Source organism: Zootoca vivipara, chromosome 3, assembly GCF_965207765.1.
Source record: "Zootoca vivipara chromosome 3, rZooViv2.hap1.1, whole genome shotgun sequence".
Taxonomy (NCBI): Eukaryota; Metazoa; Chordata; class Lepidosauria; order Squamata; family Lacertidae; genus Zootoca; species Zootoca vivipara.
The window spans coordinates 62,949,504-62,977,131 of NC_142586.1; the positions used below are offsets into that span (position 1 = coordinate 62,949,504).

At 42.1% G+C, this 27,628-nt stretch overlaps 1 protein-coding gene across 1 annotated transcript in view; it reads left to right on the forward strand.

The window, feature by feature from the left end:
* Positions 1–27,628, forward strand: part of UST (uronyl 2-sulfotransferase) — a 165,390-nt gene that overhangs the window by 131,668 nt on the left and 6,094 nt on the right. The window contains exon 9 of the transcript XR_015948989.1: positions 17,404–17,501. The gene's annotated coding sequence lies outside the window, so the exon portion shown is untranslated. The remainder of the gene's footprint in view (positions 1–17,403; positions 17,502–27,628) is intronic.

Here is a 27,628-nt window from a genome sequence, read left to right on the forward strand (position 1 = left end):
CAAAAATGGAACTGTTGGAAAATAAGGTACTGTCAGTGTCAATATAGTACAAAGTTATTTCACAGTCATATACCAAACATATTTTAGAGCTTTTTGTTTAATGTCAGCAGTAGATACTATGAATTCCAGTCTTAAGTACATCATTTCAGATCCATGTTGCAGAGGTCTTATCTCCAGAGATTCTGATCAATGTCAACTTTTTTTCCAGCCTGAAACACTTGCCCTCTAAAAGATTTCCACAGAGCCTTTCACTGGTAACCACAGAGCAGTCTCCCATAACCGACTTGCATTTCCTGCTCTTGATCTCCCCAACCTTTAGTTGTAATCTATGTAGATTGTCTTTCTGGTCAAGGAAATACAGTATGACTCTCTGATCTGTACAGGGCCTACGACACACAACAATGTTTGTTAATGTAGTGGATACAGAGAGTGGGGGAAGGATGTGGATGGGAACAGTGCACATAAGATATTTGACTGTCAAAAATCTAACAGATACTGATTTTATTATAAGAATTTCCTTTTTTAAAAAAAATATTAAACTGGTTCTATGCACACTAGAGGGAGCCCTGATCACAACAATAATTGAAAACATATTTCAGAAACTCTGCAAACAGCACTCTTTATGTCTTCATAAGCATTGATAAAGTTTAATTAGGAAATTACTACATTCGTTTAATGAGAAAATTGGCTTTCCCCATAGCCTGCTGCTTAATTGTGACATTTGATTTCTTTACATTTCTACCCCACCTTCCCTGAAGGCTCTAGGCTGGTATAACAAATTAAAACTCCACAGTTGCTTAGGAAAACACCCCAGCCACCAAAAGAGAGCTCATATCATATTGTCTTACAGTCCTCGTGCAGAGGATTAAACCTTGGCCATGAATGGGCTCCTACAGTCATGACCTCTTGTGTTCTGTACTTTTATGAACACAGTGGCTGGGTGAGGAACCAAGGGCCAAACTAGACTTTTGTTTAATATGGATGTAGCATGTATCTTGTTTTTCCTCAGCTAATTACAGGCATGGGAGAGCCTGGTTCTGACTGCAAGGGCAGCACTGGGAGGGAAGGCTTTTCACTCACCTACCACCATCAGAACAAAGATTGGGGCCCCAGGCAGCTAATAACTAAACTAAATTCCAACTGTGGCAGGAGAGTGAAGAGGTAGGGCTTCTCTACCTGCATGCTGCCTTTGTGATGAGAATTGGCTCTCCTAGCGAGCTAAAGAAAAACAAGGGACATAGCTGCCTGCATATCTAATTTGGCCTGAAGGAAGCATTATTGGCTGAACTTAGTTTGTGATGGGACATAAGAGACAAGGCAGTCTCTATCTCCATGTCTCCTTCTGTGTGTATTATAAGTTATAAAGCAAAACAAAAATTCTTACGTTGATCTTCCCGTAGGACAATCAGGGTTTCTGTACCAAATTTGGCCAGGAGTTCAGAAAGCTGATAATATTCAAGGATGTTTGAAGTGGCTTAAAGAACTATCTTCTCAACAACTTTCTCCCCTTTCCAAACCATAACTTGCTCTTTCTCCTTTTGTAAGGACAGAAGACAGCAGGAATCATGGCTGCAAGTGATGACTGGTGTTGAGGTTAAATCTGATGAATTGAAGGGCACTGACAAGAGTAGTTAGATAAATACAAATGTTCTTGGTCAAAGTTGGTCAAAAGTTGTACCTTATGTAACAGTAGAGTAGTTTGCACTGTGTACACACTATACCTTTAAAGCACATTGAAAACACATCATTTCCCTCAAAGAATCCTGGGCATTGTAGTTTACCCATCACATAGTGACAATTCCCAGCAACCTTTGACAAACAACATTGTCCAGAATTATTTGAGGGAAGGAATGGGTTTTAAAGGTATGTGTGTACGTAGTCTTGATTGTGAAGGTGGAATCGCATGTTACATTATATGGCCACCACTGAAACCAGCAACCATGAGTTGCTTGTCCCCTAATGTCTAGGACAACTTACCGGTACCTATACCCTGGCAGGACATTATACCTAACTGGCTGTCATTAGTCCTATGGAAGTGTTTTGGGGGGGGGGGTGATTGGATCCTGAGGAGGAATGGGATGAGCTTGGGGAGTGCCTGTTTCTTTGCCCAGACCCAGGACTCTGGCTACATGCCAGAGGAAGGTGCAGGGGGCATGGCACTTATTGGAGCAACATATTCGCTAACACTTAGCCATGTGCCTCTTGTGAATCTGCTGCTTTTTACAATCCGCCTTTCCTAAGAACCACTCTGATTTATGGATTAAACCAAACTGGGAATTCAGTTCATCCAGCAGTAAGGGCGAAGACACTGGCAGAGAGTGAACAAAAGCACCCCACCATGACGTTGGGACACAACTAGATCTTCCTTTCTTTTTAAGTGGAGATATAGGGTGGTGTTGAAGTGAATAGCTGTGGTTAACAGAACAAGACTCTCCTCCCTCTCTTTCCCCTGCATGTGCTGGCTCCAAATCTTGGGGAAAGCCCTAGAACAGATGTAGGGAGTTAAGGGGGACAGGATTTCTGCTGATGAGAAATCCTTGGGTTTACACAAGCAACGACTTGGTCCTACTTTGACTACTGCCTTTCAGTCTGTATCTGTATTGGACTTGACATTATTTTTATATCTGGATTTATTGTTCATGGGTTTTATTGTTGAAAAGCTTCAGCACGTTTAATGGAAAGCAATTACTAAATGAAATGAAATAAATAAACTAGGGCATTACAGGGAAGGAATGACAGATTTGTTTGGTTTTTTTTGAAAGGAATTGTGTATTTATCTAATATGAAAGGGAGCTCTGGGCAGAAAGAAAGTAGGAAATATTAGGAATGTGGATTAAACTGAGATACCCAGTGAGGGCTAATTGCAATTCTAAGTTACAATGTGACTACAGGTGAGCTTTTCAGGGTCACCTGAGATTGAGTCACAAAGAGCAAGGCAAACAGAGATTCACCCCCTCAGTAAAAAATAATAACGAACAACCATGGAGCTAGTTTTGGTCTGTGGAAAAAAATAAGGTTATCAGATTTGAAGTCATATGGGCGAATAAGACGTTAGTGGTACAATTATGGTCTACGGCAGGCATCCCCAAACTGCGGCGCTCCAGATGTTTTGGCCTACAACTCCCATGATCCCTAGCTAAGAGGACCAGTGGTCAGGGATGATGGGAATTGTAGTCCAAAACATCTGAAGGGCCGAAGTTTGGGGATGCCTGGTCTACGGTCTTGCCCACATCCAGTGAAAGAGGTAGAGACAGGTATGTGTGTGTGTTAAAGTAAGAGGATGAAGCTGGGGGATAAATCTGAGAAAGAAGAGTAGACAAAACAAAGCAGCAGCAATGGATCTGTTGCTGAATAAATTACAGAAACAATATATCTTTCTGGAAGGGACAAGAATGGAAAAAGTGTCTTGATGAGTATGCATGTAATGTTACACCACAGTTTATTTTTAAAGATACATAAAGTCAGGGAAACTAGAAAAGAATGTGTAAAACCCTTTCCATAACGGAGTTCAGACTGTTGGCTGACAAATTAAAAATAAAATAAAAATAAAATGGCCCAGCTTCTTTACAATGACTTCGGAAATAGTAGCTACTACTCCGCTCACACCGCTGACACAGGCCTCAAGAGGGTGATTCACTGCCTATTTACAGTCAGTGATGCAGCTAGGGCTGGATCTCAGGCCAAAATCCAGGTCCTGCACCCAGGGCTTCCCCAGATTCCCCCCAAGCCCAGCTGCAGATGATGGCAGTAGCAAATGGCTCACCATAAGCCCCTGGGCTTGCATAGGCATGCCAAGGCCCACCTGGTCTGGCACTGGTTGCCACAGCATCCTTGCATTTTGCTTACTTTTAAACACATTCTATAGTAAGGGGAGGGGCAGCCAAATTTGTTCATGGTTACAGAGGCTAATTTTTATTTTTCTTCTACATTAAAATGGTGTTTATTGATAAGCTTATGCAGTTAGCATCGGCGGCAGCAAGGCCAGAGTTCCACAGGAACACCCACAGGACCCCTGGGTTGTCTTCTGCAGTGTGCTTGCACAACCGCAATCTCGTCCCCATTTCACCCATCCTGGTAAGTGGCAGCAATCCTTGAACCAGGAGATTATTTCTGTGGTTCCACCTTGCTGGGTGGTAAATCCAGGGTCTGACATTGCTAGCTGCACCACTGTTTAGTGCCGGCATCCTCAAACTTCGGCCCTCCAGATGTTTTGGACTACAATTCCCATCATCCTTGACCACTGGTCCTGTTAGCTAGGGATCATGGGAGTTGTAGGCCAAAACATCTGGAGGGCCGCAGTTTGGGGATGCCTGGCTTAGTGTATGTTGTTTCATTGGGTACATGTTATCAGTGAATCACCTGCCCTCAGAAAGATTAGAATACGTTGTTTAGTGCAGGGGTGGGCCGCACAAATTTAGCCCATCAAGCTACCCTGTTTGGTGCCAAAGTTCATTTCCCTCAAACCACAAGCACCTGCCCCACAGCTGATGCCACATGTGAAGTAGGTACATGGCTGGACAGGAACCATCAGGAGCTTAAGGTGAGTGTGGGCCACTCCAATGTGCCTTCCTCCTCCAGTAAAACCCAGTGGTTCCCATTCCAAAAGGGTTAGCAGCAGTTTCAATGAAATCTGCTTGGTGTTGTTGGAGCAGCAAAGCTCTTTGTGCTGCAGCGCCCAGTTGCAGGACAACTCATATCAGGTAATTGACAGACAAATAGCTCCACCCACCTGTCAAAGTTGGCCTGTGCGTCCCCCACCCCTCTCCATCTGGATTACAACTAATTTATGTTGAATGGCTCGTGTAACCAGATCACTTTTGAATGCAACACATTTAGCATAAACCAACTACTTTGAGACTCTTCCGTTTGCCCTGCCACTGAGCATCCATTAATGCACACAGTGGCCCAAAATTTCTGGTACATTTGACAATGACCACAGGTTGAGAGCCTGGGGCGGGGGGGAACTGAACCAAAGTGGATGTGAAATGACTGTTGGAAATTTGGAAGTGATGTTGAAATGCTGAAAGTGAATTTACAACCATGTGACATCAGGTGGGATTACCTATGTATTTTTATTAAATCAATTACAGTACGATAGACTCCAGCAACACTATGACTTTCTAAGCTCTTGTTTTGTGGCACAAATGAGAGTAAGTTGAATGAATGCATGCCACAATACTACATTCTTCACAGATTACCAGGTAATCCTTTCCAGCTGCTTTCTACACCTGTGGCAATTTAAGTTTGTTGTGGCTGAAGGGAGAAAGTGATCACAAGAAAGGCATGATAGGGTGGCTGTACTTAAATTTTAGCTAAACAGTTACTTCTAACTAGCAATGAGGGGAAATCCAGTTCACCGCATAAATGGAAATGCACGTCTCCTTTGAGATATGAAATTCTCTAAATAGTGTGTACACATGCATTTTATTTGTATACCACCTATCCATAGTTCAAACCATGCTCAAGGAGGCTTACAACATTAAAAAAAACTATGTCATTACAAAAAATAACAAAAGTAGTCATAACTAATAAATAAGAAAGACATCAAAAAGTACACATCCAAATTAAACAATTTCCACATTAATTAGGATAAGATCTGAAATAAAGATTAAAAAGTAATATCAGTAACAGCAACAACCTCCCCCACAACAAACAATACCCCAGCCCAAATCTGTATTAGGGGAAAGTGCACATAAAATGCCTATTTCAGAAAAGAACATACAGTTATGTATATATTGGGCAAAGTTGCATACGTTAGTACAAATGTACACTAAAATGCTGACATATTTTCATGAGGACTTAAAACTAATAATCACAAACTACAATTCTATGTTTCTATGAAACAGAAATCTGGAGAACTGAGCTAAAGACTTGAACAATTCGGGACTGTAAGAAACTGAAACTGACAGATTCATCCATCCCTATTTCCAGCTGACACTAACACTATTCTGCCTGATCATTAACAACGATATCCAAATTTTCCTCTTGCAACTCTTATTTTCCTAATGAGATGTTATGAACAGCCATTTGAGTGGAGAATATAATTCTACTCGAGTGAAAATATAACTCTTTTGGTAATCCAGCAATGCAGCTGACGAGGGCTATCACAGTGCTGATTGCGGAAAGGGAAAACACTCCCATGTGCTCACAGGCATATCTACCTTTCTCAGCCAGCAGTGGATGTCTTGGCACCTGCACAGATGGGAAACACATGCAAGGTACGTAGTTTATAACTATTTGGTATCATAGGCAGGCTAACCCCTTGCAATGGAGCAATGGAGCGCCCAGCTTCCCTTCCAAGTTATTCTAGGTGACACACATGGATGAATAATATCAACCCCAAGTCAAATAAGTGGGCATTTGTCTTAGATCAGGAACCCTCCAAATTCATTTTGCTAACTAACTCTATAGAATGTACGGTGTTTCCTAGAACTCAAAACGTGGGCTCTGCGGCACGTGAGCCTATGGAAAAAAACTTGTACATTTTAAACTGACTTGGCAAGAACAGTTTTGAACACTCTTTGCATTGCTGATTTGCTTTTGGGAAGTAACTACGGTATATAATATGGAGTGTCCTAAAAGGTATAAAAAGGTAAAATAGTTATGTATAAACAAAGGGGTAACACAATCTAATTAGCTGTTCCTTCCAAACATGTAGATGTGTAAATAACTGGATTTTTAGAAAGACACACTATAAATCTCCATTGCTATATTTGCTGAAGAAAACCAGAACTGGAAAAGGCTGAGAAATTTTTTTCTTCCTTACAGTTTTGTGATATGAGAGAAAGTAAGAGCAAATGCACAGCACATCTTTGATTTTGTGTTTTGCTTTTAATTCTATTTATTTACAACGGAAATGACATGTGCTCAGGTACATGAACAAACATGGGATGGGAGGAATATAAGTAATATTGTAGCTTTATTTCAGAGTTTTTGTGAATGTGCACTTTTAGTCCATGGTCACGGAAACAGATGTAGAAAATGGGATGAAATATGAACTGGGGCAGGGACATGGCTGATGAGTGCCACAAAGTTCCTGCATACAAAAAGGAATGTTGATTGTGTTTCTTTTGCAGTGGTGGTATTTACAGGAGAAGTGACAAATCGTGAACTGTCTGAATCAAAATCGTGACTCCTGATCTGTTGCTGGATGAAGACATTGACAAATACTTCCTGACTTTGAGATCCTTGAGCAGCTTGCTTGCTCACTGGTTGCTGGTAGGGCTGAATAGCCACTCGGAATGAAAAGAGGCCCACAAAATGAATAGGCCCATTCTAAAGCCAGTGTAGCCAGATGCCCTTTTGGACCCTCAAATCTGAAATGCATGGAATGTGCTTAAATGTCTTTATGTACGAATGCAACTGGGACAACTTCTAGCGGTCCTACAATTCCCTACTGGAATGCTCCTTCACCAGAAATATATTGATGTGATTTTTAATTCTGCAGCCTGAGGGGAAGAGGGAAATTGTAGCTCTTTTTATGTTTCTGGGTGAGTAGTTTCAAGAGATTTTTTAAAATTATCAGTAGCTTTAAACGCCACATGACTGGTTCTTGCAATGGAATGTCTGATTCGGCAAAGAAAGTTTGTTTGCCCATTTCAGAAATCTGTTCTCTATTTGCATTGCTTTATTCAAGTTTAACATAGCTGTTACATTTAATGCCGCTCGTGGCAATTTAATACTCTACTATATGAACCATTAACATGGTAAAGCAGAAAAATATGCTCAGACTTAACCATATAAATAAGTTACATTTTTTATAATATATACATATATAAAGAATGCAGCAGTAAAGCAGAATATGAACACCCTTACAATTTATAAACATACAGATCTATAAGGCCATGAGTGGAATGCAGGATGCAGGGGAAATCAAATGAGGAAGAGCTAAGAGAAGGAAGCTATTTTGGGTTTTAAAAAGACAATAAATAAAATAAGCTACAGGATATCTATTCGCTGAAAATTGAGATTGGATACTGGTTTAAACTGAGAAGCCAGATAAAATTTTTGACTATTAGAACAAGATAATTTTTGGAGTTCTTCCCCCTGAAACACACTGGCAGTTAAGAACTGGAATGTGATGAATGGAGAATCTGAGGAATATATTTTGGATGCTTTATTTGATTTCTGTTGAACTAGTTGTAGCCAATTGGAGCAGGAAGGAGTCTCTTCCCATATAAACTTTCGTCATTCTCTGGAACATCAATGAGGATTGATGATAGATGCATGTTTAACTAGAGAGGCTGCTCAAAGAACTGTGGGCATTACTAATATTGTCTAGTATTGTTGTTGGCATCTGTCTCGAGAGACAATGGAGTATGCCTCTGCGGGTGAAGCCAAATTACTCCATGTCACTTCTTTGTTTTTATAAAGTGTGCGTCTGTATGTGTACATAAAGTATATGTAGAAAAGTAGGTAGATAGATATCTACAAGTATACTCATGATCTTAACAAACTACTGAAGTAGAAGTCTGTACTAGAGAGGCTTATGATGCAGATGTTCTCAAAAGTTCATCCATATTTGCAAAGTGAAGCCAAACCCACACAGAGTGTCTCTCGGCAAGTTAAATGAAGTCTGCTGCTCAACAGTCAGTTTATATTTCTGTTTGTGTTTCAAGAAAACATCTTAAAATAACACAAAATTAGTTTTGAGTAGTCCACTCATTCTTGGGACACTCAGGGTGACAGAACTGCCAGCCAGCTCCAGGATGAGACTAGACCCACAATGTGTTTCTATGAATGTTAAGTATGCTGTGTTCTGTGGGCCCACAAAAGCCAAAAGACACATGCTGTTACTCTTCAAAGGCAAAGCAGGAAGGATCCCACTGTATTGTTCAAGGGCCCTGAGAACCATCTTCTCTGTTCCAGCAGGAAGATTTTATGAAATAAATGCATCTGGAATGATGATTCCACTTTGTCATTTTTCCAGTCTAAAAGAGTTTCTGGAGCGTACAGAAGAGGATACAGGGTAAACAGCTTTTAAGATTCCTATACTACAAGGACTGCAAAAGTAACTTGAACAGTAAAACCAAAAGGAATTTGAATCAGGACAAACATCAAGATCCACATTTATAGGCATAACTTGTTTCTATTTTATTAGGAAAAGTGGTAAAACTAAGACTGAAGCGTTTTGTTTTATAAGAATAAGAGATGCTAGAGTTTCTTAACTATGCAAATACATTTCCTTTCCTATAATTCCACTGATCCATTTAAAGTATGTGGGTTCATACATAGTGGTCCCCTGCATACAGAAGCTTATTGAAGGGTAAGTCCCAGGCATGCAAAGAAATGGTGGTACAGAGCTATTTTTTCTTCCATTGTAGTGAATCGGGAAATCTGTGAGTGGTTGAGCATCAGTGTGTTGTAGTGCACGTGTTGCTCTGGATTGTCCTGATCAGCAAATTCTACCATTTGTAATTTATTTTTTCCTCTTCTGTCAGTGCACAGGTACCTATTAAAAGAATGCATGGGAAGAGACAATCCAGACATAGTCTGGGCTATCTGTGGAGTTTGGGACAGATAGTGACCCAAAGTTCTACCTTATTTTCAGTTTTTAGCAACCTCAAGGAATGTCTCTTATGGAACAGAGATTGGTGATATTTTAGGAGGTACATGGCTGAAATGAAACAGTATTTGCATATTAAAATGAAAGTAATCAGTGCCACCCTTACTTAATTAGAGTAACATAAGCAAGAGTCTTAAAGGAGGATGTTCATTTGTTTTAAAAAAAACTTAACATATTTAAGCTTTACAGATTTGAAGGTTTTCATTATGTCTTGAGGAATTGAAATGGTCTTTTGTCTCAGATTATCAATATTACCACAGTGTCATAAATTCACTAACTTTATGCCAAAATATAGCAGATTTGAACAACTATGTTTTAAGAACAGGTGGCTACAACAACCATAAAAGGGGCAATTTTGGGATTGGCTGGTTTTTGCTCTAATGGGACAGCAAAAGTACAGTATTCACTCTGCCATTTGTTACAAGTTCTAGCAATCAGGGGCAGGGGAAAAAACAATAATTTTATAGGTCTCATGCTTAATGATGCAGAGCATAAAATGAACCTGTTGGGCTTGACACTGCTCCTGTCATTTGACAGATTCCACTTGGATATGGGCAAAAGGAAAACCTAGCAAAACACTCATTCCTAACTGGTGTGGGCAGTTGCTTAATTTCCTGTCTGTCATACACAGGAAGAAAATTTATGTATTCTGTCTGGCCTGCATTTGCCTCTTGGGAATCGCAAGTTAAATGTGAATAAATTTTGCTACCTGGCAGAGGTATGCTTACTCAGTTCTGGCATATGTTGATCAGCTTCCTGTTCTATTTGGCTCAGGACCTTGACGGCATGGCTATGATCTTGTCATTGAGATGGGGTACTTCTAGGAATTCATTTTCTGTCTTTCTGTACTAGATTCTACCTGTGGGCTTCATAAATTACCCTGGAATGCCTCATTCCATCCAGAAGCAGCCTGTCCTGTTTTGCCACCTGAGGCAAAATGGGAAGGTGCTGCCCTGTGTGTGCACACCCCACACCCCTCTTGCTACCCAACATTGAGATTGGTGTGGCAACTTCTAGAGCAAAGTCTCTTGCTTTTATTGGCTTGGCCTATGGCAGTTGCACTGTGTTTGGCCCTGCAAATGGCTGGCCTGCCCTCCAGCCTCAGAGATCGCCATGACTAGACTGGCTGCTCTGGCAGATAGCTGCTAACTGATTGGAACCAACACTGAGCTTGCTTCCTCCTGCACTAAGTTTGAGACTTGCTGTGAGAGAACTTGGCTCTTGAGGTTGGCTATCATAGAGACAGCCTCCCAGAATGACCCAGCCTGACCGCACCATCCCCCTGTGTGACATAGTAATAGCAATGTGGCACAGAACATCCTGGCTGGATCAAGTGTCTTTGAGGCTAGCCGAGTGGGGCTGAAGCAAGATGTGCCTTTGTGCTCATGGATCCCATGCTAGTGGCCTGAGCTTAACAGGCAGGAATTATTTGTAGCATATCTTCCTTTCTTCTCTGCCCCCACCTCCTTGCCCAGTGCCATGGATGCCTGCTGCACTGGGAGGGCTTTCCCTTGTCCAAGCCATCAGTCTCACCAGACATTATGATCCCACATTAACATGAAGAGTTATCTCCATCTCCACCACCTAGATGATTACTCTGTGCCTGGATGATCAAGGCCAGGCATCCCCAAACTTCAGCCCTCCAGATGTTTTGGACTACAATTCCCATCATCCCTGACCACTGGTCCTGTTAGCTCGGGATCATGGGAATTGTAGGCCAAAACATCTGGAGGGCCGCAGTTTGGGGATGCCTGATCAAGGCTATGTCGCATGTAGCCCAGCAACTGCTGAGAAATTGCTGGTGGTTGTCTGAGCAGTTGTGTGGACGCCTCTTTTCTGTGCAGGTATTGGGCATTGATTCCCAGCCCTGCAGGCATTGGAACTGGCCTCAACTCCTTTGCCCTCTGTCTGAGTCCACCAGAAAGGATGCTGCTGCTGTCCCACACATAGGCAAGGAAAGAACAGCTGCCTGTGCATATATGGGAGAGACAGGGCCGCACCAGAGGTCTCCCACTTAGCACAAAACCTGGTGGTAGTGCTGCTACTGTGTGCTAATATTCCAAGCTAAATATATACAGCTAAACTCTGGCAGTACTAGAGGCCATATAGTAGCAAAAGACCACAAACTGCTGTCAAAGAACATATTTGGGAAGTAGTGTGATGGAAAATATCTATCCTTTGCCACAAAGAGAAAAATTAGACCAAACATAGTTCTCTGGAGTAGTTCCTCCTGAATTAAGTCACTGTTTTATTTGTAAGATGTCTGAGAGATACCAGCTGGAATAGCAATTTAATCCATGTTATCCAGTTCTGTATTGCATTTTAATTAATGTTATCCAGTAGTCCATACTAGTGAAACTAGATTGCAGTAGCTAAAATCTATTGACTAGTTAAGGAAAATTGCTTTATGCACAACTATCTTGCACACAAATTCCACTTCCTTTGGTTTTTCCTTTTTAAAAGAAAGAAAGAAAAAGAAAGAAAGAAAGAGAAAGAATAAGCAATTCACCATCAAGCTTTTTCTATATTTTCTGAGAAGTCACATTGGGAAGAAGTTTGATAGTGAGGGAAAATTGCAGAGTCTAGAGAGAGAGCAGCAGGGGGAGGGGGAAGGGGAGGCAGAAACAGAAGACATAAACCAGGACCCTGCCCTGAGACACAAAAAAAGGTGAAGAGGGCAATAGGTTCTAGGTGGAAAAAAATCTTTAAATTTAAAAATTATTCCCCTTTCTGAGGAGGTTGGTCTGAGTATAGGAGGAATCAATACTGTATGTGTTGTCTCAGAACAAGGATAGGAAAGCTGTGATCAGATGTGACTATATTTGTAATGCTGGCTGAGTCTGATGGGAGTTGAAGTCCAACAACACCTGGATGGCTGCAGATTCCCCATTCTGCTCTGCCTTAGAGCATCTATTAATTGATGCTTTAATGTAGATGTTGTCACAACACAACACACAATTAAAGCACATGGCTTTCCTCAAAGAATCCTGAGAACAGTAGCTTAGAATGTAAGTATGGCCAGATCATAGACCTGTATAATGGCCATACTTGTATTCTGGCAATTTTATTACATTCCTTATAATTGCTAGCATGGAATTTACCTTCTGCACCTTTTTCACACTGAGTTCACTATTTAACTGAGGTGTCCATGTGATTGCAAGGTATTTTACATGGCTAGTCACTACCCTTTCTGATTATGTTGTAAATATTCTAATAAGGAAGAAGGAAGCATAGCACGATGTCCAGGACAAGGTTCAGCAACATCTTACTCATCTAGGCCAATGCAGGGGGGGTTTGTACACATAGGCACACAGACACACCCGCTTAACAGGAACACAGGATGTAGTTTAGCCTATCATACCCTCTGTGCATGATTGGCAATAGCTGCTTGCACCACGAGAACTGTCTAAATATATTTCAAAAGCTTAGTAAGCTCTTCATTTCCGAGCTGCTTTTCCATTATGAGGATTAAGTAGTGATGAAGTCTCTGGTATGTGGTTGCTGATTTTCTATGTACATCTGGAATTCCAAGTGTCAGTTAACCAAAGTCCTCTGGAAACCCAAATGAAAGTGACTGAAACTTTTGGTATTATGGTATTATGGCAGGAGACTCATAGGAGCAGTACACGTGTATATGTATGTGTATATGTATATACAATTATGAATTTGGGGGGGTCTTAGAGGTTTCACAGACAAAAATATTGGGGGCTACATGTGACCCACAGGCCATGGATCAACTATCTCTAGTTTAGACTCTTCAATGCAATCTCCAAAATCAGAACTTGTAAGTATTCAAACTGAGTTCCAAGGGACTTAGTAAGAATTAAACACATTTAGGTATTATGAATTGCTACAATAATGATGACAGTAACAATTGCTTTAGCCTTAGAGTTACTAATTTAAAACTGTGTATGTGTGTGTGTTCCTAAAATGCTCGTATCCTGCCTTGAACATTTTGGAAAAGGGGGGGATATAAAGGCTTTCTTAAAGAAAACATATTGAGGAAAATAATTAAGTTGCACTTGTGAATATTACATTAGTTCAAACATATGCTCTGTTGTCTACTCAGTGTGTAAGTAGAGCTGTCCTAAGGAAATGGAGCAAAGTGGAAGAGGGGTGCAGAAGGGAAAGGGGAAGAAAATATTTCAAAAGCAAAGCTCAAGGCTTCTTTCCCAAGTTCCTGATGCTTGTGAGCTGTACCACCCATGAAGCTTATGCCCGGAGAAGAGGCGTGTCCTAGACTGTTTAGCTTGCAGGGTGCTTTCCCCAGGCACAGCACATTCCTTAGTTCAGCTCCCTCTTGCCTGTTTTGACTGAATGCCAGAGCTTTCTGATCTTATCTACAGTTATCTGCTTTCCTCAAAACAAGGTTCAGAACCCTGCCATTATTTTACATGAAAGGGACTGCATTAATCTGATTGGCATCTTAGACAGAGTTTACTATTTATTTATTTATTTATTTCACACTGAGCCAGGGCTCTGTTCCCCACTCCCTTGGTTTTAGGATGCCCAAAGGAAGTTCAAATCTCTTTAGAGTTCCCTTTGACCTAAAAAGAAAAGAAGTTATTCTTAGCAAGTAAACTCTGTCACTCTTGTCAGGGTTGTGAAGTACCGGTAAGCAACAGATTAGAAACACTTTAGGGTTATCAAGACAAGATTCCCCTCCATTCATTAGAGAACTCCAAACAAGGGGTGGTATTCAACTAAGTTTTACTCAGAGGAGTAATGAAATGAAATGAAATGAATGAGCATGGGTTAGATTTATTAATTCCAATGGGTTTACTCTGAGTAAAACATATCTGAAAGCCACCCAAACTATGTAGCATATGTAGATGAATTCACACATGCAATTTGAGATTGAATTTGTGTGGTATGCCTCAAAATACAGGCAGGCCTGTACCTAGATACAGCGTTGCTTAGAATTGCATTGCTTAAAATTAGCACTAATAACTCGTTCAGATGTGCATAGTGGGCTACGGCATGCTGAAGCCCACAACTGTGTGTGTAAACCCAACTACCTACTCACTGTATACTGAAGTTACATTTTGGTATAACTACTTTAACATTTTACTGTGGAACTTACACTTGACCATAAGCTTGAATGTTTAGAAACACAAAGGCCATCGCCCAAAAGAGAAGTGCTGTAAAATGTTATCTACATGTACGCAGTGGAAAATGTATGTGGAAGAGCAGGATCAGGCCACCCTCCTCCTATTTTCTACCCAAGCACAGTAAGCATAGCATCAGCATGATGACTTCCCAGAGTGGTAACGAACAGCCCACTTTCCAGGGAACTCTGGGAATTGTAGTTTTGCAAGGGGAATAGGGGTCCCTGCACCATTAACAAAATACAGTTCCCAGGATTCATTGGGGGAAAGCCATGGCTGTTTAAAGTCTTATAACACTGGGGAGCCAGTGTGGTGTAGTGGTTAAGAACGGTAGACTCATAATCTGGGGAACCAGGTTCGCGTCTCCGCTCCTCCACATGCAGCTGCTGGGTGACCTTGGGCTAGTCAAACTTCTCTGAAGTCTCTCAGCCCCACTCACCTCACAGAGTGTTTGTTGTGGGGGAGTAAGGGACAGAAGAATGTTAGCCGCTTTGAGACTCCTTCGGGTAGTGATAAAGCGGGATATCAAATCCAAACTCTTCTTATAATAGTGCTTTGAATGTGTGGTGAAGATGAACCTGCAGAAGAAGAAAGTCTGCAAAAGTGGATTCCTTTATCATGTGCATGATTTGTGTTCATGTAGGCTCTGGGCCGGGCTGCAGGTGGCGCTGTGGGTTAAACCACAGAGCCTAGGGCAGGCATCCCCAGACTTCGGCCCTCCAGATGTTTTGGACTACAATTCCCATCATCCCTGACCACTGGTCCTGTTAGCTAGGGAATCATGGCAGTCGTAGGCCAAAACATCTGGAGGTCTGCAGTTTGGGGATGCCTGGCCTAGGGCTTGCTGATCAGAAGGTCGGCAGTTCGAATCCCTGCGACGGGGTGAGCTCCTGTTGCTCGGTCCCAGCTCCTACCAACGTAGCAGATCGAAAGCACATCAAAGTGCAAGTAGATAAATAGGCACCACTATAGCGGGAAGGTAAACAGCGTTTCCGTGTGCTGCTCTGGTTCGCCAGAAGCGGCTTTGTCATGCTGGCCACATGACCTGGAAGCTGTACACCAGCTCCCTCGGCCAATAAAGTGAGATGAGTGCCGCAACTCCAGAGTCGGTCACAACTGGACCTAATGGTCAGGGGTCCCTTTACCTTTAGGCTCTGGGTCACTGTTATGCTGAATGCACATAGGTCCAATTGGGAACAGAAATGTGGTTGAAGGGGAAAGGAATAAGCACTCTCAGCATAGCTACCTCTCCACAACCCCTCCCCCAGTTTACTTGTCAATTGCACCAGCCATGCCTGGGCCTCAGTCTCTGGCTTTCTTTCCCTGCTGTCTGGCAATGAGCAAGAGCCGGGTGTCCTTCAGAGAGAGGCGTTCTGGGCAGGGTGGCCCATGAGACTACGTGTGTTTAAATGTCTTGAATGGGTGCGTGGTTGTGTGGACCAGAGAGATAAGGGGCCTGGGGGTGCAAATTTGTCAGTTGCCTCATTTTGCTTCATGATAGAGCCAGCCCTGAGCCCTGCTACTCCTTGTTGCTTTTTGCTCTAAATCTTCCCCTTGCCAAAGCAGCTCCCCCCCCAAAAAAAAAGAGCTGTTGGATTTTGGTTACAAGCAAAAGGATGTAGCTTGCAGTTAAATGCTCACATGCTGAAGCACACGACACACAGCTATCATACAGCAACTGCCTCCAGAAGCGGATCACAATTCAGAGTCAACAGAAATGGCTCTCCAGTTTTCCATGCCTGGCAGTACTGACTTGCATGTGCAATGATATTTTTTAATAGGATTTCTATTCTGCCAACATTTCCTTTTCATCCATCTCCTACAAAATCTGATATGGTGACATTATGAGAAAATGGCTCTCCCTCAGTAAGAAAAGTCACTTGTGTGGATTTTCTCTTATGCAGGTTTAATCAGATTGGCTAACACAAACAGTGAGACCATAATTCTTTTCTATAATAATTCAATTTTGCAAAATTCTTTTTTAAGTGGGGGAGGGGAGCAGAGCCAAGTATATACTTGAACTTTTGCTTTGTAGCGTACTGGTGACCTTGGTGTAAAATTGCACATACTGGAACTCCGAATCACAGAGTGGAACACTTTGTGTCGTCCTCACTCAGATTCACCTCCTCACTTTCTCCCCCCCCCCCTTTGTGGGTAGGAAGTGGGTGCCAAGTGGAATTAATGCCACTCAAAGAACAGGGAAGTGGGGGCAGAAAATGTTTGAAGGGAAACAGATGTAAAGCTACTTTCTTCTATAGCCCAGCCATTCCCCCTTAAGTTTGAGTGGCATCCTCTCTTTAAAATTAAGGAGATAGAGAGTGAGAACTACACACACTGTATCAGTTTTACAAGGGTCTGGCAAAGAATGCAAAGTTTCTAGACAAAAAAAAGTTTTGTAAACATTAAGCGGTGAGGAGGTACTATTTACAGCACATTGTCTTGCAACATGTTATTTTCCATGCAGTGCAACAGCAAGCAGCATGAAAACGGTTTTTATGAATGGATCCATTTGCATTAGACAAGCATGTTGCAGAACAGGATATGCAAGTCTTTTCCTAATGTCAACAGTCAGGAGTTTTGATTGGCTAAATTGTCAGATTCCAATTCCTCCTTGGTTAAATCCTCACAGTTATTTTTGCTTTGGGGGTTTATCTAAATTTCAAATAATAGACTTTCTGCACTACAGCTACTGGCTATTTTGCTAAAGCTGAATATCTATTTATATTGCAGTGAAAGATTCCAGGGAATATTTCACGTTCAAATATGACATGGGGGAGAAAAATTGAACAGTTAACTGCTAACTAGAAAAAAGAAGACTTGATGAAAAGGTACATGCATTTTTAATGCTGCTGTCTTACTACTTCCTTAGTCTATAAAGCTCTTCATTTAAGGCAGGAGGGAACCTCCGGCCTGGAAGCCAAATGCGTCCCTCTATGCCTGTCAAGGTGCCAACTCCCTGGGGCCCTAGGTGCCCAAGCACCCACCAAATTCCCCATGAAGGGGCTGGGCACCCACAAATTTCAGTGCCAGGGCCATGTACGCTGCATGGCCCCCACGGCCCCGGGCACCCACAGTCGCTGGGCCAAGCTGGCACCCCGACACCTGTCTATCTGGCCCCTGGAACTCTCCCCAGGCCATACAACTCACTAGACCTGTTTCTGCCTCAAACGTTTTTGCCTGGCTGGACCTTGTCCTTGAACTCTGATAATGCCTCTTGCCTGCCAGGATGGCGGATAGAGAGAGTGGTGTGTGGGTATAAAGGTAAAATTTCCATGTGTTGCTCCACTCACTTTTGCTTCTAGCCCCACCCACTACAAGCAAAGTGCCCTTGGAGGGTTACCTGGAAAGTCCCTCAGGCTGAAAAAGCATTTTCCCTAGCTTAAAAATATGCCAGCAACTATTTCCTTGTTTTATTTACCCCTTGATGTCCTGGTGCTACTCTTGGAAGGTGTGCTTCTTCTTTCCAGGCTATTATTTGAGTCAGCTTAATGATTTACTTTTTTTTTTAAGCAAAACTGAATATTCACACAGTTTGTTTCCCTCCCCTGGTTTTAAAAAAAGAAAGAAATTAAAAGAAAGTCTTCATACTACAGGACAAGGACCCATACAACAGAATTAATACTGAGAAGGTACTCTTGAGACAAGAAATTAAGTTTATACATCTTCTTAATACAATTACACCCCATAGGTTGAATACTTCTTTTAATTTGGGCTGTTTCTTGTAGTACCTCTTTAAGAAACCCTCAGTGTTTCACAGTCTCTACTCATAAATGTCCCATAGTGGGCTTCCTCTGTTTTCTGCTAGCCAGCACACAGCAGTTGCCTCTGCTTGTACCCAATGTGCGACCTTGTTAACTTCACAGGGTGAGTCAGCCTGCTCACGGTCTGGAAAAGTTTACACTATATTGCTTGGCTTGGGTTGCTACCATTTTCTTTTATATTGTCAGCTGAATAAGAAGTTTCTCTTGGAAACTGGGATCACCAGGCTCCAGCCCTGTTTGCTACAGCTGCTCTGCCATCTCCCTTGTGTCAAAGATAATGAAAACATATCATTAATTGTAATACTATACTCATTTTGATGGGTCTGGAATACCGTGTGCATGTAATGTATACCTTGTAATAGCGGGTACATTGTGACGAATACATTCGTTGTACTTTGCTTGCCATATATTGTGTCTTTGTATGCCGGCCTGAACCCATTTTTTCTATTTGTGTATGTTCCTATACAGTCGGTTCTTTATTTATGTGCTATTAGAGAACCTAGCAAAGAAAGGTCGGTCATTTTGATTATGTCACAACTAAGGATATATTTTCATTTTATTCTTATTTTAGTTTGCATATATAAGCAAACAAATATTTTGAATTTTCAGTGATTTCCTATAAATACAACAGATGTAAACTAGAACACAGATGGAATCTGAATGATGACACTTAAGTTTTCACATCTTAGGCTTTGCATCTGAATGTATGTCAAGGTTCCCAATAGTATTTATTTTTAGTTCCTTTTATACATGGGTAATGCTGCCACTAAGGTCCATTTGCCTCTCTCAGAAAAATGAAAGAAAATATACCTAATATAAAAACCCTTTCTGTATCTGCCTCTTGATCAAGCACCCCTTTCTTCTTACACTAGCAGACCTTTTCATTTGTTCTCAGTCACAAGCATAGCTGCCAAGTTATCCCTTTTTAAAAGGGAAATTCCCTTATGCTGAATAGGCTTCCGCGCGAGAAAAGGGAAAACTTGACAGCTATGGTCACAAGTGCTTATAGAAAGGCTTTGTGGGATTTTGAACAGAAAGTAGTAACCATCAAAATATAATAGCCAAGAGATGGAACAGTTGGCCAAATCAACTACAAAGTACAATCTTATACGCAATTAGTTGAGAGTAACTCTCATTAAACTAAATGTTAGATACTGGAACAAAGTCCTTTCTGGCTCTATAAGTTGTATAATGGACTTTCTGTAGGCTTACCTTATGACCACTCACCCTAAGTACCCAAATATGTCTCAGACATTTGGGATATACGGTAATACCCATGGAGCATCAGCTGGGCTTTTTTTAAAAATGATGCAGCAGGCACTAATCACTTGGTATGGAGGAAGATCATTAACCTTGCCTACAAATTGAATGTGTGCTTCTAGCCCACTCACAAGGCAGTTAATAAAAGCTCTGTTTATTTTCTTTGCTAAGCTCAAATACCTTACTGAACATCAAAATCCCTCTAAACTACTCATCAACACTTGTTGATGCTCTATAATAATTGAAGGATTGTTTTGTATTTGCTACACTTGTGGTTTCATTTAAGAATCAGCAGAGCAATTGGGGGGGGGTTACATTTTATTCTATATTTTACTTCCAAGAGCAGAAAGATCTGAAATTTCTAATTTGGTTCATGGCTTATATTGCATGGTGTACATAAATGAACATTGGCAGCCTAAATCTGTAGTTAGAACTATTTGAAAAATTTGTATAGGCTGAAATAGGAACTTCAGAACATTCCTTCAGCATCTGGCATCTTCCCTGGGAGTGTCATGAAGTGTGATTGCCTTAAGGACTTGGCAAGCAATTCCACAGGCTCAGCGTACCTCATGACATGTGTAGGAGTCTGAGAACAAGTTAATTATTCAGCATCTGTAAAGTGATCCCTAGCAAAAGTCTTTAAGGCATATATTCTCCTGCTTTTCCTCCATGTGTTGGTCAATCTTTCCACAAGCCTAAATAATCGTATGGTTTAAAACACCAACATTTCAGTGTGTGTGTGTGATATCATATCTAATTTACCTTCCAGCCTTATTTTTTAATCTCTCCTGACTGAATCTAATTCTGAAATTCCCAGACTCAATCTATTTCTGTATTTTCTCGTGATTTCTGTGACTGCCATGAAATTACCGTCTGTCTAAAAGCTTTGCTGTTGGTTTTCACCTCTCCAATGGAAGATATCCTTGGGAAATTCCATTAGCTCTTGTTTCAGTTTGTACCAAATGTTTGACTTATCATGGAACATCCATCACCTACCCAATAAATCTGGGCTCCCTTAGAGTATCATAAAGACCTAGATTTACTAACCCTCTTTTGTAATTTGGCAGTGCATCTACATTTTATTGTTGATGCTCTACTCTTCAGGCATTATCCTGCCCATTCAATAACGCTTATTATTTTTGCCAACTTCTTAATTCTCTGTAAGCAACTTCGCCTCTAAATATCATAGTTACATTTCTGAATGACCAGGTTAAGTTTCCAGCATCTCCAATTAAAAAGGCTTTACCTCGTCCACCCTTCCAAGTACTTTTGGCTGAGTCATTCTCCCAGAGGCAGTTGGCAGAAGAGTTGCTAGATAGTGAGAAGGATCAGTTATCAAGTGCTGAGTCTTTTGCCTGACACTCTAGAGATCCACTGCCAATCAAACATTTTGCTGCCTGAAGCAAGAGGTGACATGATGCCCAACCCCATTCCACGTACAGAAGACAAATGGACTGAAAGTGTAACTTCAGTACTGGTGACAACACAGTATCCACCACATAATGGGGAACAGGCAACTTTAGGGTGCACAGAGTAAACCACATGATGGCACTCACAGCTCTACCATCCAACACTTCCCCATTGTCCCCCTTTAGCATTTGTTACCTGAAGCTGCTGTCTGCCTAAGGTGCATACACACCATGCATTTAAAGCACATCTCCGCTACCGTGCCCCAAAGACACTGGCCACTGTACTGTAATATGGTAAGTGTACTGGGAACTATAGCTCTGCGAGGGGTAAACTACAACTGGTTACTATGAGAATCTGATTGTTTCCCTCCCCTTCCCCCTCCTCTCAATCCCTTTTGTGTTGAGACTTTTAGAAAGCAGCCTGCAGGGAGGGACTGTCTTGCTTTTAAAAAGATCTTATGTAAGCCTTTTTGGCTGCAGAGTGGAGTAAAAAGAATAAGAATTAAACATGTTAAAATGTGAACAAACCCACCCTGTGCACAAAACAACCTTGATAACACAGGCCAAGTAGAGCTAAGTGAGAGAGTAATGAATGCAAAATATATCGTCTGCCCGCAAGGCCAACATTATTAGGATTTTAATAATATCAAGAGAAAAACTTAACACTTTTACATGTAATGATTTGTAGTTGAGATATATGTGGCCAAGGAGCTTTGCAGAATTTCAAAAGACCTAGTTTGGCCTGTTGACAGTCAGTACCGATAGCACAGATGAGTACAGAACAGGGAGGTCCCTGTACAGATGGACCCTCTAGTGAAATTTTTATGAGTGACCTGCATAACATTGTGTGGTTAAATCCAGACATTGCATGCTGTGTGAGTTAAGGTTTGAAAAGGTGATCTTATCAGTGAGATAATTCTAATGTGACACAGATTATTTTGGATTTATTCTAAAGCGTACATGTGCATTTCATTACCTGAAGATTTTCAACATTACAATTACCAGATTTCAACAGCAAAAATAATTTGTGATATTTTGGGTTCTGCTATTGTGTTACACATTTTTCTATCCTATGTGGAAAGCAAAAACTGTTACTTAAATAGCTTGGGGTATCTAGATGAAAGACCTAGCAAGCTAGCTAGCTATGACTGAAAATGCATTTTTAAATAATAATAATAATAATAATAATAATAATAATAATAATAATAATAATAATAATAACTGCTCCCCACATCAATGGGGGGTGACTTTTGCGTGGACACGCGCAGCCCCCTGATCCCAGAGGCGACTCCCTAGTAGTTCGGGGCTGGCATCGCCTTTCCAGGTAGGATGCCAGTGGTCTCCGCCTACCCAAGCCCAGCGTCCAATCCTGCCTGGGGAGGTGTTGCCAGGGGATGGCCAGGTAAGGGGAGGGACTGTCCGGCTCACACAAGAGAATTGGAATCTTACCTCCAAGCACCAGTCGGTTCCATAACTTCTCCCACCCTCCACACCCTTCATTCATGTTCTTTTGCAGGTTAACCTTTTCTCTACAGGTTCACAGGCGCTGCTACGTCAAGGCCTTCACTGTTGAAGGGTCGGAAATGAATTTTCCTGCATTGGCAGGTTTCACCTTTCCTGTAGCAATACGTCCCAACTTTGGCGGTGTCAGGCCTTGGGTGGAATTCTTTGGCGATTTTCCTAGAGGGAGGGGCATGAGGCGGAGACCTCACCCCCTTTGCGGCAACAAGAGTGGGGTATTGGGGGATGCCTTGACCATGCCAATAGGCGTCATCACTTCCCCCTTCCAGCGGCGGCGAACAGGGAGCGGGCTCTCTCTGCTTGAATATATGTTCTCCAGAGCCAGCCCCAACCCCCATACATGTGGGTAACCCCGAAGCCTCCCAGAACCCTGGCTGGGAACTGGGAAGGATAACGCCCAATGCCTGAGCCAAGGTCTCCCTACATCTGAATCTTAATAAAGTTGTGGCCAATTTGAATCCCATAGCATGTTGTTATGCGTCTTTATTCCGCTCAGCGAGTCGTCAGGGGGTTTGGGGGGACTCCGCCTGTCCACGCAATAATAATAATAATAATAATTTTTATTTATACCCCGCCCATCTGGCTGGGTTTCCCCAGCCACTCTGGGCGGCTTCCAACAGAACATTAAAATGCAAAATCTATTAAACATTAAAAGCTTCCCTAAACTGGGCTGCCTTAAAAACACATTGAACCATCGTATAGAGGGAGTCCTACTACGTATATCCATACTCATCCCTTCAGACTAAAACGGAAAACACTGACAGTCTGGGATGGCGCAAATATTCCCCCCCTTTTTGGGCTAAAAATAATACTCAATAACTTAGGTTACATAAAATGTCTGTTTGAGAGTACCAGCGAAGGCCTTCACGGATACTGGTTTTGTGACTCCCACTCTTATGGAGCTCCATCCACTGACTTTAAATGAGGAGCAGAATAAATGAAGAGTGGAAACAAACTAAAATGCTGGAATTCAACAATGGCAATTCATTTTCTGTAGTCAGGTTTCAGAGATATGCTCTCAGTTAACAGCATATACTAATAACCTGGGGCCTCCTCAACAGTATACTACCGGTATACATACATACTTATAAATCCACTGCTGGACAAGATAATGCCATACTTGTGAAGGAGAAGAAGTTAATGTTGTACATAAAGCTGCAAGTTGAATAGAAGAATAACATGTGGTGGGTGAAAGATTTAGGTTTTCTGCTAAACTCTTAAAAACAGTTAATGGACATAGGTTGTTGGTTGATTAGCAATATACTGTATACTCAATGCCAGGGTTTCCTGGGATAGCTCAGATAGAGCAGGGGTCGGCAAACTAAAGTCCCCGGGCCAGATCAGGCCATCTGACTCCTAAATCCGGTCTGCGCCGTGAAGCCGGAACCAGCCACAAAGCCGAGACTCCTGGCGATGGCAACGGGAGGAGGAGGTCGAGCGGTGGCGGCTCTGCCAATCAAACGGCACACCTGGTTTACCTCAGCACGGCGTGGGGATGTCTCTGCCAATCAAATGCCACGTCTGGCTTACCTCAGTGGCATTTGATTGGCAGAGCCACCGCTGCTCGGCCTCTTCCTCCCGCCGCCACCAGCACCCTGGTGCTCCTGTGGGCTAGAGAGCAGAGCAGACGAGCTCACTCTGCCTACCTGCTTCATGAGAAGCAGAAGCAGTGATGGTGGTGGTGATGGCAGCAGCCCCTGGGAAGGTAAGTGCAGCGCCTTCTTTCTCTAGGCGGGGAGGAAGCCCGTTTCACGTCACCACCCTTTGGCGAATGAGGCAGGTGGCAAACCAAGAAGGCGGCTGGGGGTGGGTGGGGAGGAGGACTACTTGCCCCCCTCACAGTGTGCATAGGAATTCGAGATAGATAGATAGATAGATAGATAGATAGATAGATAGATAGATAGATAGATAGATAGTCCAGCCCTATACAAGGTCTGAGGGACAGTGGACCGGCCCCCTGCGGCAAAAGTTTGCTGACCCCTGCAGTAGAGCATGAGACTCCTAATTTCAGGGTCATGTGTTCAAGCCCCACGTTGGGCAAAATATTCCTGCATTGCAGGGGGTTGCACTAAATGACTCTTGTTGCCCTTTCCAACTCTACAACTCTATGATTTGATTATAATGCCATAAATTATGTCTCCCAGAATGCTATTGAACAACATTAAGTTCAGTTTGCATCCACATCTTGTATATGGAAGCAGAGGCAATCAAACTGAGCTGCTGTTTCTTACCAAGATAAGATATTATTGACATGGGAAATCATGTTACAATCATGGAAATAAATGCAAGGTAAATTTGGAGTATTATCCTAGAAACTGTTGCTTAATTTTTGTATGATTTATAGCTCCATTCAACCACTGTGGAAGCACCATTGATTCAAGTTTCTAGATTATTCTCCCACCCACTGCATTTAAAAACAACAGGTAATTGACAAGCTATTAGAATTATGGAGGGTCTGTTGCTTTACGGCATAAAGGGATTATACAAACAGATCATTAAACTCCAGGTCTGCACATTGGAAACATTCTATAACATTTTGCAAGACTTTATGTTTCCGAGCAATTGCTTTCTAATTCACTGTTCAGATTTATCGTGCAGCTTTAGAGAATCAGCTTTGCAGTATCACACTGTGCACATTTAGGGCTGTGGAAAGGTGTGTCTTCTGTCTGCATCTTGTGTTTGCTTGGCTGCATTGTAGTGTATGAATTGCTTTTATTAATGTAAGATATTAGCGCTGCTTCTTTCTTTCTTTCTTTCTTTCTTTCTTTTTGGGGACATGGGTGGCGCTGTGGGTTAAACCACTGAGCCTAGGGCTTGCCGATCAGAAGGTCGGCGGTTCGAATCCCCTCGACGGGGTGAGCTCCCGTTGTTCGTTCCCAGCTCCTGCCAACCTAGCAGTTCAAAAGCATGTCAAAGTGCAAGTAGATAAATAGGTACCGCTCCAGCGGGAAGGTAAACGGTGTTTCTGTGCGCTGCTCTGGTTCGCCAGAGGTGGCTTAATCATGCTGGCCACATGACCCGGAAGCTGTACACCAGCTCCCTCGGCCAGTAAAGTAAGATGAGCACCGCAACCCCAGAGTCGTCCGCGACTGGACCTAATGGTCAAGGGGTCCCTTTACCTTTACCTATGCCAGTGGTTCCCAACAGGTGGTCCGGGGACCCCCAGGGGTCCGCGAGCTATGCCAGAGGGGTCCGCAAGATGCTATTAGAATAAAAAATATATTAAATATATTTTGTATGATAACAGATTTTTTGTTTTGGCCGCTTCCTGCATGAGCAGAGTCTAGCGCAAAACTAGAATGAGATAGAGGCAGTAGTTCTGCTGTATGCCGTTAGGTGGCGCTTTACAAACGCTACTGTTTTGCAAAGAGGCAGCGCGCGCATTCTACTAACGCTCACTTCCCCAAGATGCTTTGTGTGCGTCGGCTTCATTTGTGCGCTACTGCGCAGGTACCCTGTCTTCTCCATTCCCCTCCCTCCTCCCTGGCGCGCGCTGCCTCTTGTAAACAAAGCGTTGTTTTTCGCGGAAGCTACAGTTCGCGTAGTTAAAAATGGACCGTTGGTTAAAAAGTGGTTCATCTCATTAAGAACTGAAAATTAAAACTAACTGTATACTGATGGAGTACTCTGTTGTAACTGTAAAAAAACGTATAAATATAAAATATAAAAAGACTCTTAATTTAGCTCTCACTTTTTAATTTTAGGATTAGGAATTAATGGGGGTCCTTGTCACAATAGCGGCTCGATGAGGGGTCCTCGAGAAAATTTTGTTGGGAACCCCTGACCTATGCAGTTTAAACCGACACCAATGAGGGAATCTCCCTTCAAAACAAGAAGAGATGTTTTCCTCAGCAGTAGAGGACAGGGAGGACTTTTTCCTTTCCACATCTACTCTGATCCTATTAATTATCAACCCACCTCAGCTGATGCTATTTGCATTTTTTTTAACCTGCAACATTAGATTCAGATATGCATTCAGTGTAATATATAGTTTAACTATTCTGAAAGGCCTCCAGTGTTGTAGAAGCCACTGCATTTTTAGGCAACCTGTTTCAATGTTCAGCATTACTTATATAGTAAAAAAATTCTTCCTAACGTCAAGACAAACTCATTTGAGTTGCCATTTGAACTTTTATCTCTTCTCCTGACTATGCCATGTAAGGAGAAGAAGAGATTCTTATCCTCCCCATGGCAACCCTTCATGATTTGTGAGTCTCCTTTGGCTTGTTTGGGGTACTTTTTAATGGGATTTGTAGATAATGAACAGGAGAATTGTGTTACCATTCCTGCAGGATTTTTTAAAATAGTAATTGCTTATGCTTGCTTGGAAAAGTGTGATAAATCACAAGGCCCATATTAAAAAGATCACATTTTAAAATAAAACATGAAGCATAAAGGCTCAAATATAAAGATTGCACACAATTTCTATATGTGCATATAATGTGTGTGAATAGTTTTCATTTTACATCAGTTTTTCATTAGAAGAGCAGCAGCCAATATGTGAATAAAGATAGCCTGAGAGGTTCTTATTCTGTCTAGATTTTTTGGACCTTTTTCCTCAAGCAAATACCAGCAGCAACATAGGGATGTGTGGACCCCATTTATTAGGTTGCTTCCAGCCAAACCCTTTAACAAAAAGGACCACATTGCATCAAAGCAAGTGCTGTCCCACACTTTCCAGTAGGTTTTCTGGTCACTTTCCTCAACACAAGAAGTCTGATCTTTGGGAAAAATAGGTTTGCTTTGCAAGAGCTCCAATTCAACTTTAATTCTGCAGCCTGAATTTGCCAGGATGTGACTGAATCTCATGCAAAAATAGTGAAGGTTTGGAAGCTCTATTAAGAGTGCAACGAGGTGAGCTTTGGGACCTATGAGATCAGGATCTTATTATTGTTTTTAAAAGTTAAAAGCAGCCACTGGAATGTATGTGTGTATGGGGGTAAGGGTATAGTTACCAGACGTCCCTGTTTCCTGGGGACAGTCCCCGGATTTACAAATCTGTCC